At 40.4% G+C, this 16,027-nt stretch overlaps 1 pseudogene; it reads right to left on the bottom strand.

Moving 5' to 3' along the window:
* Positions 1-7,687: 7,687 nt before the first annotated feature.
* LOC136453218 (dolichyl-diphosphooligosaccharide--protein glycosyltransferase subunit STT3A-like) lies at positions 7,688-15,091 on the bottom strand (annotated as a pseudogene).
* Between the last annotated feature and the right edge of the window lie 936 nt (positions 15,092-16,027).

Here is a 16,027-nt window from a genome sequence, read left to right as displayed (position 1 = left end):
ATCAAAATAACTCGCAAAGAAAATAGTGGTGAGGAACACCCTGTAGCCGACATAATCCACTTTGTGAACAATATCATCGTGTCTTAAGCAGTGGACCAAAAAGTCGACCACCATAATCTCTCCTCGTGCTTCATCAGCAAAGCTGGAAAAGCAGGTCCTCACCAATAAGGGTATAGAAAAGACCAAACTCGATCAAGACAGTACTGCGAAAAAAACATACAGTGCAAATCAATTAAGGGACAACACATTTGAAAAAAATCATACAAAACACTAGGGCATACGGTGCCATACAGACAATAATTGCAACATACAGGGTATTACATTTGCAACATACAAGCTATTACATTTGCAACTGATGATGATGCAATTGCAAACACACAGACAATTGCATCACAGATTGCAAAAAGATACAGAGTATTACAACTACAACTAAAGCAGGCAGTCTAATACTACAAGAATAAAACTAGAAATCAAATTAGGAACAACAAATTAGAAAAAAATACAAAAATTGCAATCATACAGTGCCATCATAGAAATTGCAACATACAGGGCATTAAGTTTGCAACTACTCAGGGGCTCCAGTACAATAACAAAATGCAACATAAAAGAGAAACAGAGTGCACGAGCATACCGTTTCAATTCATCATCAGTGGCGATCTTCCTCCTCAATGCAATTGCCTTGGCAAGAGGTACGTCAGGCTGGCTTTTTTGGATAACGAAAGGAGATAGATATTTCCTCGGCTTCAACAAAAGCCTATCACCAAGGCGCTGGAAAATTAACCTTTGAACCTCACTGAAGTCTACCAACCCTTCGGATACTTCTTCCTATGAGAGTCTTACTGGTGGTGTCAAGTTGCTAATCTCGTCTTTAGACTCTGCAGGAAACTGAATCTGTGAAGCAGATGAGCTAGACCATGCCTCCTCGGGAATAGTAGAGTGCAATATAGCAAGCTCAACATCAGCCTCGTTGCGGAGCCTGTCCAGATCTTCCTCATACTTCTTGCGCTTGGCAACATATTGTTTTCCAGCTTGAGTAGCCAACATCTTACTGATCCTCTTCGCTGCAGCTTCTTGAGCCTGTACAGTGTCTTTATTCAAAGCATCTTGATTGTGCTTTAACTGTTTATCCATTTCAACTTGAAGCTTCATCAACTCTTTGTCTCCCTTCTTGCTCTGACCAACCTGCTTCTTCTGGTCATCAATCTCTGCCTTCTTCCCAACAGCAGCCTGCTTCTTCTCCATCTTTTCAGCTTCAACATCCTTAGACATCCATGAAGATCTTTGTGTGTATGTAATTGAAGGCTCAGCAGCTAAAGGTGGAACCTCATGCACCGTTGGGACATCTAGATTTTCCAGTATACCACCTTCCTATGGACCAACATGGGAAGGAGCATCGCATGTGAGGCCAGCTACATAATCTACATTGTCTCCTTTTTTGCATGTGTCTATATCAGGCGCAACTGGTTGCTTATCAGTTGAGGCATGCGAAGCATCACCTTCCTGTTTCAATTGAGAAAAAAAGTCTATAAGAATATGAATTGCAACCCAAATAACAACTGAATTGAGAAAAAATTCTGAAGGAAGAGTATGAATGCTCACAACATGTTCAATTGCAATAGGAAGTGTAGAGGGGCAAACAACCTCTTCTGCTAGAGTTTCCTGAAAACATATCGAGAGAGAAAAAAACATGTATGAAAAACAATATAAATTGCAACACGACTGTAATCTGGATTACAACTAAAGACTCATATGGATTGTAGCTTTTGAAAAAACACCTACATCAATCAAGTTCAAGATGACCGGTCCTTCCTGCTCATGTACAGGTGCGTCTGAAACCAAATGCGGAATCTGCTCTTCTTGGTCAATCTGGTTTCCATCAGACGCATCGTGCTCCACTACCTCCTGATGAGAAAAAAAAGTCTATACGAATATGAATTGCAACCCAAATAACAACTGAATTGAGAAAAAATTCTGAAGGAAGAGTATGCATGCTCACAACATGTTCAATTGCAACAGGAAGTGTAGAGGGGCAAACAACCTCTTCTGCTAGAGTTTCCTGAAAACATATCGAGAGAAAAAAAACATGTATGAAAAATAATATGGATTGCAACACAACTGTAATCTGGATTGCAACTAAAGACTCATATGGATTGTAGCTTTTGAAAAAACACCTACATCAATCAAGTTCGAGCTGACCGGTCCTTCCTGCTCATGTACAGGTGCGTCTAAAACCAAATGTGGAATCTGCTCTTCTTGGTCAATCTGGTTTCCATCAGACGCATCGTGCTCCACTACCTCCTGATGAGAAAAAAAAAGTCTGTAAGAATATGAATTGCAACCCAAATAACAACTGAATTGAGAAAAATTTCTGAAGGAAGAGTATGCATGCTCACAACATGTTCAATTGCAACAGGAAGTGTAGAGGGGCAAACAACCTCTTCTGCTAGAGTTTTCTGAAAACATATCGAGAGAAAAAAAACATGTATGAAAAACAATATGGATTGCAACACGACTGTAATCTGAATTGTAACTCAAGACTCATATGGATTGCAGCTTTTGAAAAAACACCTACATCAATCAAGTTTGAGCTGACTGGTCCTTCCTGCTCATGTACAGGTGCATTTGAAACCAAATGTGGAATCTGCTCTTCTTGGTCAATCTGGTTTCCATCAGACGCATCGTTCTCCACTACCTCCTGATGAGCGTCTCCCTAAAAAGTGTAGAAAAGAAAGCTGTGATAAGTAATGGATGGTGACAGTTGCAACAATATGAATGCACTGGTTGCTAATCTTGATGGGTCACAGTTGCATCTCATTATGCAAATGAAAAATAAAAAGTCTGTGCATGCAAAAAAAGGATTCAACAAAAAAAAAGAAATGGATTTGCCCACTAGTAATTATGATTTAGTTGCTAATATGAATGGAAACCAGTTGCATCTCAATGTGCAATTGGGGGGGAGTTGCAACATAAATGAGTGCGTGATTGCCCAGTGATAAAATAGCTTGGTTGCAACTCAAAACACAGACAGGCACCAGGGCCTTACCTCGGATTGGCTTTGTTGCTCATCACCAGAGATTGTAGAGGCATTCCTATTGGCAACTGCATGTCGTGGAGCACGTTCACGGGACGATGATGGAGATTCCAACAAATCCATTATGTCATCCATAGCATGCGACTCACCACGTAATGCACACGGTGCTGCAAAGAAAAGAACAATAAAAATAAAAGGAGACAAAAAAATGTGTAAGAAAAAAAGATTTATGATTCAGAAACTACCAAAGAAATTTATTAAAAAAACTAGTTACATGGCAAATCAGCCTTACTTTGCGGCTGGGAGTGCTCTACTTGCTGTGCAGTACTGCCATCATGCACTGGAGTACTAGGCAAATCATCATGCGGGACAAAATCATCATGCACTAGAGTACTAGGCAAATCATCATGCACTTCTTGACGGTCTTGCATTGAAACATCTACTTCAGGGTTTGTGCTCGAGGGGCATTGTTCACCTTCAGCGTGTCCTGAAGCAGATGCTTCGCCACACTCCGACCGAAGTCTCTTCGGCCCTGATAAACAACCCTTCTTGCCCTTCTTCATCCTCTTCAAGTTCATTGCAAACTTCTGAGCACGGGCATCATCCAAGAGTTTCTTGATGCCGACATAACACTCATGATGGGCTTTACCCATAAGCTCGCCAGCGCTCCTTGTTAGATCATGTGCCTTCCTCATCATTGATTGAGCCTTGGCAGCACTAGCATCGAAACTCTTCAAAATTTTCTCAGCCTGGCTCTTCTTGCTTCTTCCAACTAAATTGAATAGCTCCTGGCCAAAACTTGAGAAGAAACTCGGATAGTTGAACAAAACATTTTCGCCCATCGTGCTACTAGGAGCAGAAGGTCCAGCAGCGGCAGCAGCAGCAGATGGGGCAAAGAAGGGTGCAGGCTCAGGGGCGGGTGCAGCGGCAGGTGCCATCATGGGTAAGGGTACGACAACAGGTGGAGGAGTGTAGCACGTGCTTGATAGACTCCTCAACTGAAGACAATAAAAAACACACAGAGGCACAATGGAGCGTGAGTGGAAAAAATAGATTGCAACTGTAAAAAGGCAAAGCAAGTTGCAACATGCAAAGCCAAGCAGTTGCAAAACAAATATTTACATGTGAAAAATAGAAAATCACCTGGAGGTTGCCAAACTCGACGACTCCACCAGCTACATCTCCCCTGCGATCCAACGCTGCTAATTTCTCAATCAACGTATTATCGAACAAAGAACAACGAGGTAACATTGCCTGATCTATGTTCAGATTGTGCTAGAGGCGATCAAGATATACCATCTGCAATTATAATTAAAAACAAAACAAAAAAAGTAAGCATCCCAATTACAACTCTAAAAAAAAGAAGATGCACCAGAAAAATGCTAAGTTTGGGATAGGGATAGTTGCAAAGCTATAAAAGAAAAACTAGTTGCAACTATAACTCTAAACCAGTTGCAATGATAAATGTAACCCAATTTCATGAATGGGGATAGAAGGAGGAAAAAAAGAGAATGATTAGATAACTCACGATAAGAAAGATTCCACAACCATTGATGGGTGCGATTTTCCCCTTCACAAAAGATTCATGCTTATACAGCCGAGCAGCATGCCGAAGGTTGTCAACAACTGCTTTGCACCAGTTAATTCCACTGATGCTGCGAACATCCGCAGTCCAGATGATATCATCAAGCCTAATGTACTTGTCGATGTTTGCAAAAAGCAACGTGCAGAATGCATGCATCAACCAACACCTGACTGCCACATCTCCCTGGAGAGTATGAAACTGGATCTTCTCCCTAATCACCTTGGGAAGTATTTTATTGCCCGTTACACCATGTACCTGAAGACTCAAACTGTTGCGCATCTCCGTGCTTCTACCATATCCATGTTTGGGGGTCATTTCCTACTCTATTCAGCATGAACATACACCAGACGGCATGCTCATTGATTTCAATAACTTTGCCCATGCCGAGCTCTAGAGACATAGACTCTGGATTGAATTTATCCATGAGCCATATAAGCAGTATCCTGGGCAATGAAGTAGGCTTAAACTCCAATAGCCCACCAAAACCCATTGCACGTAATCTATCCTTAATTTCATCAGGTGTTGCTTTAACAAGATCAACAAATTTTTCAGGAGAGCAACAAAGTGACACTACCATATCCCTCTTAACAGGATCGATATTTGTTATCTGCATGTTGTGCAAAAAACAAAAACAAAAAAAAACAAATATGATTGCAATACTAAACAAATATAAAATATTCAAATAGAAAATAATAAAAAAAGTACATCAATTTTTTTTACCTCAACAGTATCTACTGCCTGAGATATGGTGGAACTGCCCTCCCCACGACGCCTCTTTCTATTGGCACGGCGATCAGGCGATGGGATTGTTGCGATTGGAATTGGCTCAAAATCATCATCAAGATCATCGACACTAACAAAGGGTTGTGCAGGATCGGAAGGATCATCATCACTTGGATGGGGCTGTGAAGAAACAGGAAGCATCAGATTTATCCCCCTGTGTAGCGTCTTCAAACGAGGGGACGACCGCTGAGGCTCCATCCTAAGCGCTATTATGTATAAAAAAAGGTTAGTGTCTGCTTTAAAAAAAAGATGATAGGGAGTGCAATGAAATAACAATTGCATGCATAGGTTGCAAACAACAAAAAAACTAGATACAGGACAAAAAACTAGAGATTCATTAAAGCAACATACGCATAAACAAAAAGCTCCAGCACATCAAACAGTAACTAGAAACTACAAAATTACAACATACAAGGGTATTACATTTGCAAGTAACCAGGCAGTCCAGTATCATCATACAAATTGCAACATGCAGAGCATTAAAGTTTGCAACTAAAAAAGGAGCTCCAGAACCATGAAAAAAATGGTAACATACAGGATATTACAATGGCAAACATACATGGAATTACATTTGTAAACTAACGACAACAGAATTGCAACGTACAAAAGAATTGCAACACAAATTGCAACATAAATGGTATTACATTTGCAACTAAGCAAGCAGCCAGTAGCAAGAGAAATAAAACTAGAAAATCAATTTAGGAACAACACAGGATCGGAAAGATCGTCATCACTTGGATGGGGCTGTGAAGGAACAGGAAGCATCAGATTTCTCCCCCTGTGTAGCGTCTTCAAACGAGGGGACGACCGCTGAGGCTCCATCCTAAGCACTATTATATATAAAAAAATGTTAGTGTCTGCTTTCAAAAAAAAGATGATAGGGAGTGCAACGAAAACGAAATGACAATTGCATGCACAGATTGCAAACAACAAAACTAGATACATGACAAAACTAGAGATTCATTAAAGCAACGTACCCATAAACAAAAAAGCTCCAGCACATCAAACTGTAACTAGAAACTACAAATTGCAACATACAGGGGTATTACATTTGCAACTATCCAGGCAGTCCAGTACCATCATACAAAATTGCAACATACAGAGCATTAAGTTTGCAACTAAAAAAGGAGCTCTGGAACCATGAAAAAATAGTAACATACAGGATATTACAATGGCAACATACATGGAATTACATTTGCAAAACTAACGGCAACAGAATTACAACGTACAAAAGAATTGCAACACAAATTGCAACATAAATGGTATTACATTTGCAACTAAGCAAGCAGCCAGTAGCAAGAGAAATAAAACTAGAAAATCAATTTAAGAACAACACATTGGGGAAAAATTATACAAAACAACACCACACGTACAAAATTGCAAACATACAGTACCCATCATACAATTACCAACGAACAGACCATTAAGATTGACAATAAAAAGGAGGGATCCAGTACCGTTAGACTAAAACTAGAGACTAATTTACGAACATCCGCATAAAAAGGAACAACAAATTCGCAATCTATTCAAAACCCTAGGTATCGATTGGGCGGAATGATGCGCACAGGATGAGGGAGAATAAGGGGAATACCTTGAGGAAGATGATCGAAATGTCGACAAGGGCGAAACTCGCAACGACGCCTCACGACGACGACGGCGCTTGCTCAGGACGCTAGTTCCGTGCCAACAATGGCGAAGTTACACGAACCATGGGGTCGAAGGAAGGGGAACCATGACCGCGAGAGCCTCCTCCGGGTGGACCTTCGAACAACAACGACGGCAAGTTTCTCCGACAATGAGGAGCAAGTGCGCGGCGGAAGTCCGAAAACCGCGTGCGGTGAAGCGACGGAGAAAAACGGAAGGAGAGAGAAAAAAACAGAGCAGCAGAGAGAAGACGAAGAGACGAACTGGAGGAAAAAATAGGAACTACTATGGGAGTTAGCGGGGCGCCGTCAAGACATGCTGATTAATTCGGACGCCGGTTGGCCTGGGTGCAAATGGGTCGACGGCTCGGCCTGGCCCAGGCGCGCCCACCCAGGTGCAAAATAGCAAAACTGTGTATATATATATATATATATATATACACACACACACACAGTCCTGATGATTGGTTATACTTTTTTGTATAAATTACCTTGGTTACTGATTCTTGGACCCAAAGCAACACAATAGATCATCAGACGAAACTACAGAGCTTCATATGGCTTCAGCTCCACTTTGCAACACTGTTCATGCCACTGTAGCAATTAATTCCATTTCACAAAACCAAGCAAAGGCCCCTTGGAATACAAAAATTTCACAGGAATCAATTCATTTTTACAGAAAAGTACAGGAAATAAAAAAAAATCCTGCATTCCAAAATAGGCCTCAATGAAAAGATAGGCCACCATATTCTTCAAACCAAACAGCCTTTAAATTTGGCACTCCTATTTCCAAACAGCCAGGCGCTCAGTCAGGTTCCTACAAACAAAGTCTATCTTGTTTAAATGGAATAAAGCCTCACTCCAGAACCTGTCACAAATTTCATCAGACTCCCTAGCTGCAGAAATGTCATTACGAAGATCAAATGCCGAAAACCATGAAGCACCCCTATAATCTGCTCCATGACAATAACAAATGCCCTGTTCGCTTGGCTGAATTTGTGGTTTTCTCAGGATGACTAGTGACTCCAGCACCCCCACCTTTGTGATCTCTATTGCCATGGGCTCTTCTTTCCACCAGTTTTCCGCATAGAACTTGTTTTTGAACTCTGGTAAAGAAGTGAGGTAAAAAAAGGTTTAAGATGCAGATGTTTCAATATGCCTATATCCAAGCAAATTGTGTTGTCTGACTCACAGATTTAAATTTCAGTTTCCCTCTGACTCTGTTCTTCTGAGGTTTCAGTTTGTAAATCCGAACCATCCAATGGTGAGTTGTGAAAACCTGCATTCAGCAGCATGGAAACACAAGGAATGCATTATTCAAACAATAGGGGATTTTTCACGTCCAAATTGGAAAAGAAAAAGAATAAAAGCACTCCACCTCCTCAAAATGCGTAAGTTTAAAATGCTTCTTCCCTATTTCATATCTCCTCACTCTATCAAAGCCCTTACCATCAGTTTCGACGAATCTGCGAACATTGGAAAACAAGGTTACACTTCATTCACAAATGTGTCAATTGAGCACAGTATAATAACTTCGATGTGTCACAGACCTGTAATAGCAAAGCTTGTACATGAGGGAATTCAACATGGTTGGGGTGCCATGAGCATCAACACGGTAGTTGCCATCCTTCTAGAGAAATAAGATACACAAAACGAAACACCAAATATTTGACAGAGCCTTTTCATCTCAAGATGTAACCCACCCACCCACAACCAACAGACACACACACCAAAAAAGGCTAGCAGCTACTCCGTACGTTCCAAATTATAGGACGTTTTGGCTTTTCTAGATACATTAACTTTACTATGTATCTAAACATAGTGTATATCTAAGTGCATAACAAAAGCTATGTATCTGGAAAAGCCAAAACGTCTTATAATTTGGAACGGAGGAAATAGAAGATAGTACCTGCGGGCCCATAAAGAAAATCATTTTGGTTTTGTCCTAAGTCAAACAACCCTAAGTTTGACTAAGTTTATACAAAAAATTATGTGTCAAATGAATATCATTTGATAGGAGCCATGGTATAGCAGATAGCACAGGTGTTAGCAGTGGGTGGTCGGTGGTTGGGGCTTAAACCCCCAACGATGTGGCGGAGCTGTGCTTGCGAGCGAGTGAGAGAGGGGCATGAGAGGCATGCAGCCTTGCTTGATTCTTATCAAACGAATACTCCGGGTACTTATATACCCCGAAGCCTAACAGACTTGAGCTAAGATGCAACAACCAAATCTCCTAACAATTGGGAAACAAGTCAACAACTAATCTCAAGAAACCGGGGCAACTAAAGCCTTGTGTGGTGCCCGCGCAGCGGCTCGACGTTCAGCCACACTTGCGCTTGCGCCGCTGATACGTGATGCCGGTCATGACATCATCAGATTCATCAAGAAATATATTTTCATAGTAAATCTATTTAGTGCCATAAACATTGATAATCTTCTATATAAAGTTGGTCAAACATAAAATGCTTTGACTTAAGACAACCAAAATGTCACTCTTTGAGGGACAGTAGTATTGTCCAGACCTCTCTCTTAATTAATAAATGCAGATCACATTCCTGTTATTGGCAAGGAAATGCAAGATGCAAGTCCACAACTTACAAGGTAATCTGCTTCCTTTATTTGAGGGAACACACCACCTCCGATTCGAACCATCCAGAGGAACTTATTAATATCATCACTTGGGTAACCAATAAGCCCTGAAAAAAGAATCATCAGGTTTAGGTGAATGGCAGCACTTGTTTAAGGCAATTGTTTGCTTCTAGAAGCCAAAAATGTAACAACCTCCAAAGATAACGAGCACATATTTGACATCTAAGGAATTGAAGATCTCCCATGCTGCTTTTTCTGGGGATGCCATTGCAGTCCCAACTGTTGCTATGTGTGTGTTATTCCATGTATTATTGTCCACAATAACAGTTCTGTTTGCCATTGCAGTTGTCTGATAACCATAGTCCCACCAAGATGCAACCTGCCAAAATAAATATCATATAGCTGTCAGAATAAACACAGATAGTGTAATAGTAAGAAGCAAGGTATACCTTATCATCTACATCTGTGTTATGGCGCAGCCATTCATAAGCTTCACGGAAATCATCAAAAACATGAAACCCATCATGTGAACGAGATGTTAGCACAATTGAAGGTGCTGAATATGCTTCTGCAGCAGCCCACACACAATGGACCTGCAAAAATGGCATCATGTACTAGCGATGTTCATGTAATCTAACGGGAATGTAGTTTGCAGAAAGAACAGTTCCCTTACCACGTAAAAACCAGAAAGTATGATCAGCAGCATTATGCCCACAGCAGATGGCCCACAAGGCAGTACTAAAAGCTTTTCTTCAGTTCTATGATCAACAGGTGAACTTCCCTCTGAGTCTCTGTCTTTCTTCCGATTTTTCTTGGATGGTTTTTCCCTCGAAACCATTTCTGAGTTGGTAGGAGTATCAGAACTCCCATCCCCTGCCTTGAATTTGATGAAATATCATGTGAGTGGATAACCCAATGGAATAAATAGGAAAAAAGACACGAAGAAAGCAGTCATACTGTGGAAGATACATCATCCAGTGTTGGACGCTGAAATTTCATTGATCTTGTAAGGACACCAAAAGCTTCAGACAGAGCAATCCCAGACAAAATACATGCAGCAGGAGCAAGGACCAGCATAAGTCGGACCTATCATTGCAATAACATATCGATTGATAAAAAGACCAGCATTGTACTGCAGTTTGCAAATGTTCCATGCTAAAGGGCTTTACCATTACTCCAGAGAAATACACTGAGGTTACCAAGTACAGGACCAAAAATGAGCTTGCATCAGATAACGGTATGAAGCATGACTGAAAATTGAGTTAACGCCAATCAGTCAAAAGTCAAAAACATGGTAAAACTAACTAACTAAACTGCTTGTTCAACTAAAAGAAATGGAATACTTACTATGATCCCAGCAGGAACTAAGAAGGCCAGCACATTGATATCCATAAAATAAGAAGGCCAGGTTGGTGGTTGGTGTTCGCTCACACTAGCAATTATAGGGATGTACTTGCTTGCATAGGTTCTATCAGGAGCAAAAGGAAAAGGTGAAGGACAAACAGTCAATGTGTCAACTTATACAGAAAAAGAAGTATGGATTGATTGTATAACAAAAGTTGATAACAGGTTTAGCAGCAACTAGGAAAAACACAACAGAGGTCCATTTGACAACAAATATACTCTCTTATAGTATCAGATCTAACTACATTTCTCAGTATATTGCAAATAAATTAAACCACTTAGACTTAGACACATGAGTTGATAAGGAAATGTGGATACTTCACTATAACAAGATATTATGTTGAAAGCTCATCATGCATGCAAAAATCAAGGTGTCACAAACATGTGTGCCTGTAAATATCATTGCACTTTATGTACCAACGGGGAAACCATAAAGGAGCACTAGTAAACCTCTCTAGCAACTTTAACAATCAAATCTTAAAAGTTTGTGTTCCTAGAGACCAAATCTAACATCTTACTTTGCACAGAACATCAAGAGCTCAACAGTTCAACTAACAATGTCAACTTGATAAGAACTTACGGATCCAGCAGACTCAAACTGCGACCACTCCAGCCTTTTGTTGGGCTTGATGCAATCAATGCAACGAGTATTGCTGCAGCAGCAAAGCAAACAGACCTGCAGGATTTTTGCTGTTAGATGTGTCAAGTGGATAGCTAGAAGTTCAATGACATAAACATGAACAACTGCTTCATTTTGACTCCTGAGGAACAAATCTGTCTTTGCTCAAAATTATGAACCATTAAGAGATAACATTTATTATGCATTTCAACTGGTTCCAACTTCCAAAATCAGAAACTTACAATCCAACTGTAATAACAAATGTCATGGCCACTTTGAACAGTCGAGGAGTTAAAAGTCATTTGATGTAATAAACCAGAGCAACCACATCGAGGATTATAAACACCTGTTTTTGAAATAACAGAGAGGATAGGGGAAGATGCATTAGCTTGCAGCCAAGGTTTTACTGAAATGGGAAAAAGTAGGAAATAAAGGATAACATGTAGGTACGTCAGGATTGCAAGTGGGTACCAAATGGTGCTTTCTAGGTCAGCTAGTTTAGTTCATTTCTATCCCTAAATTAATGTGTCATGTCATTCTTATTCATTTTAGCAAGTTTTGGGTTGACCCAATGACTCAAAAGAAGTGCAACTTGAATCCCTAGTAGACACACAATGGACATACCAGAAATGATGCAAAGTGCTCTGATGTCATTACTGCATTAAAACCAACAACAGGTACCAATGCTGCCAGAAGTGTTCCAAGCACAATCTGCATTGTGTTTACCGGTATGAAAAATTTTCTATTCGCTTGTACAAAAGGTTTGATATGACAATAAACCTACGGACTTACAAGGGGAGCATAAGCAATATAAAGTCGTGAAGAGTAACGACCAGTCACAATACACAAGAGAACATGCATCGGGATAAGATTGATGATGAATGTGTAGCCTCCTCAAGAACAAACCTGAAAGGAGAAATACTGTAGTGTATCTTGGATACATGGTCTATACCAGTTACTACAAATATAAAAAAAGGAAACAAAAATTCCATGTAGAAGTACGAGAGAGCATTAAGTGTCGCATAAAAGAGTGATCTAGTGTTTAGTGTCTGCAAAATCATTTCATACATGTTTAAAGTAGCAAACAGATACTTCAGAGAGAGAAAGCAACAGAAGGAAAAACTCTCACCTTTACATATAGATAAAACGTGAATATTAAAGCAAATATAGCTACAGCTTCATTATCGTAGCTGCCAGCGACAGATCTTGAGATGTATGATGGGACCTGCATATTGGCAGGGAGTAATGAGTACGTTCTTTATTAAGTGACTTTACAACATAGGATCAAGGGTATACTGCTAAACATCTAAGAAGGGTGAAAACCTATTAGAAGCCTTGCTTTTTTTACATTCATATGGAAAAGGTTGATGTTAAACATCATATTAAATGAAGGAAACCAATATCCCGCACATAGAAACCCAATTCCTAACATGATTATCACCAGTAAGAAATTTTCATCGTTCACCAATCGGTGAAAGTGAACAAAGCTCAGAAGTTAGTTTTCCTTCAGGTTTCAGCTCACCATTTTGGTTTTTCAGATTAACAGAACAGTGAGCCTTTTACATGCCGGGAATATATCTACTTGTCAATGATAGGCAACAGTATTTTGGATGAATGAGAAAAACCAAAGGCCAAAGCAGCTCCTTCGAATTTTTCAAACATAGAAGCTCAGAAGTGGTTTGATAATAGTTCCTTTTTCTTTAGTTCCTTCAAATTTAACTACAAAACAGTCATACCAATGTGAATGCAGAACTGCTCAAGGAGAGACTACATTGAGCATAAGCAAACAAGGACTTGCAATGAAAATGGGTTGTTCAGATCATAACAACTAAAACAATAAAGTGCCAAGACTTCAGCTGTTACGCTCAAAGACTCAGACAATATTGACAAAGCTATCTAATTGCCTCATTCTTGATGCGCCCACAAAAGAATAGAAGAGCAGAAAAAATATAAATCAAGCAAACAATAGTGAGATAAAATACATAGTCAATATAACAATTACCATTGCTAGAATAGTTGCTGCCATCAAACCAGCCCCAGGGCCCTTTGTTTCCTGGAGACACAATAGTGAGATTACTAAAGAACTTCAGTAATCCAGTGTAAGAGCATGGGTTTTTAATAATAAGAAAACAACCTTGGTTAATAGGTAAGTTGCCCAGGACGCATTGACTGAGAAAATTGGAGCAGTGAAGACGCAGACGGTCTCCACCGACAATGGGATGTTAAGGGAATTCAGTAGCCTATGCCAACCAAACAATTGAGTCATGCTAACAGTAGTCCAAATCAACCCAATGAAGCATTCCTCTAATAGTATGCATTGGCAGTGCAATATTTCACATACCACCATATTGTACCAGCAGTAAGTGTCAAACCAGGATAGACAGTGCCGCCAATAACACGCCCAAGAGGATACCTAAATGCAGGTGACAGTGAGCATAGAAATAACTGGAAAACAAGGATAGATTCAAGTGTTCTTGGAAATCTTACCAAGTTCGGTCATCAAACCAGTTCCAGAATTCATATATGCCATTCTTTGACAAGAACTGAAACAAGGGGGGAATTACAATGAATCAAAATTTAAGTGCATTGCACAACTGCTTCTGAAACATTAAGACACACAAGTAAAGCACTTGTGCACAAATCCAAGCAGCAAATGTACATTGGAAAACATCCCTGCCATTTATTCACCCAAATGTTGGGATCATTCAATACATCCACATGTCACCTGAGACTATACAGCCGTATATTACAACAGACAATTTGCAAAAAAAAAAAAAAAAAAAAAAAAAAAAAAAAAAAAAAAAAATCTAGGGGTGCAAGCGGTACCCAGTGTTTTCTGGGTCAGCTAATTAATTAAATACAGTGGCAATGCCATTTTCTAAAGTAATTGCATAGCAAGTTTTGGGTCGACCTGGTGACCCAAAAGAAATGGAGTTCGTCGCATCCCTACCGAAGTCCCTAACCCCATAACTCGTTGAAGAGAACATAACACTGCGTCCTAAGCGAACTCAACTCCTGATGCATCCCAATAAGTCAATAACAGACTCTGGACAAACATGGAAGCGCCACGGGGGGAAAAAACCTGGGTGACGCGGTAATTGAAGTAGGGATTGAACTCGTGGATGACGCTTTCGTACTTGATCACCTGCGGCACATGAACGGACCAGTAAGACAGGCATGGGTCCGGGCAAACCGAATCCCCGATTCCCAAAAGGATCTAAAATGGTGGGGTTCGGGTCGATCTTACAGAGAATAGTCGGATGGAGAAGGCGAGGACGCCGATGAGAAGGAGGGTGAAGGTGCACAGCACTCCGCCGAAGGCGTTCCGGAGGCAATCTACGCTTCCGCTTGAGGCCACGGAGGACTGGGGCTCCGGCATTGCTGCTGAGAAGCAGAGTTTTGGGGGCGGAGGAAGCCAGAAAAGGCCGGGGCCCGGGAGGCGGAGGTTTATCGAACTCTGTTTGGAACGGATGAATTTCAAACGTATCACGCAGCATGAATCAATTTATTTTTACATGAAAATTATAGGAATAGAAAAAATTCCCGTGTCCAAACAGAACTTTCGTGTTTGGACCGTGCGGTGGCGTTTGGACTTTGGACTGGGAGAAGAGCCTGTGCCGGCATTCATCACGTCCTAGCGCTCGGACACGACGAGTGCAGCACCGAGCAGCGTCCGTACACGCAGCGAGGAGGCAGTAGAGGAACAAAATGCAAGAGCACTAGAGCAGTGTAGCTGAACCTTTTTTAGTGGCTTAAAAGAATTTCGATCTTTTATAATGACTATAATGACTCACGAGTAAAAGACTTATTTTCTTATGGTTGCCAAATCTCGATCATTGTTGCCATCACTATCTTTAGTATTTTTCTTCATATAGAATGGAGATTGGTATACAAGCAATCTTGATGTTTTAGGATTTTTAGGATAGATTAGTGCTCGATAAAGATTACACATGTACACCTATTTATTGACGGTAAACTATGTTTATTAAAGAATATAAGCCCCTTATTAAAATGAATGCATAAACAAGGATTATATAATATCTTTATTTGGTCAAAAATCTCCATCCGTCCAAAATTGTGCCTTGTAATGATGCTTCTTGCTTCATTTTACAATTTAGATAGGTAGCACTTTGTTTCAATCCTAATGCGTCACAGAAAAAAATGACACTAATTTTTATGTCGCACGGCCTATTAGCTATTATATTAGGACAATAACGACACATGCCGCTAACTGTTCTTTAGGAAGAGAACGCACGTCGCGTCCTACGGTTGAAGTTTCTCGATTTGATAAAAAGAAAATAGGGCCACGTAGAAGGACGGGTATGGTGCCAGCGGTAGAGTCTTATCGTCTGTGACCGGAAGGTCCCAGGTTC

This window comes from Miscanthus floridulus, chromosome 5 (genome assembly GCF_019320115.1).
Source record: "Miscanthus floridulus cultivar M001 chromosome 5, ASM1932011v1, whole genome shotgun sequence".
NCBI lineage: Eukaryota > Viridiplantae > Streptophyta > Magnoliopsida > Poales > Poaceae > Miscanthus > Miscanthus floridulus.
Note: the sequence above shows the minus strand (reverse complement) of the source record. Positions and strands in the feature narration are given on the sequence as shown.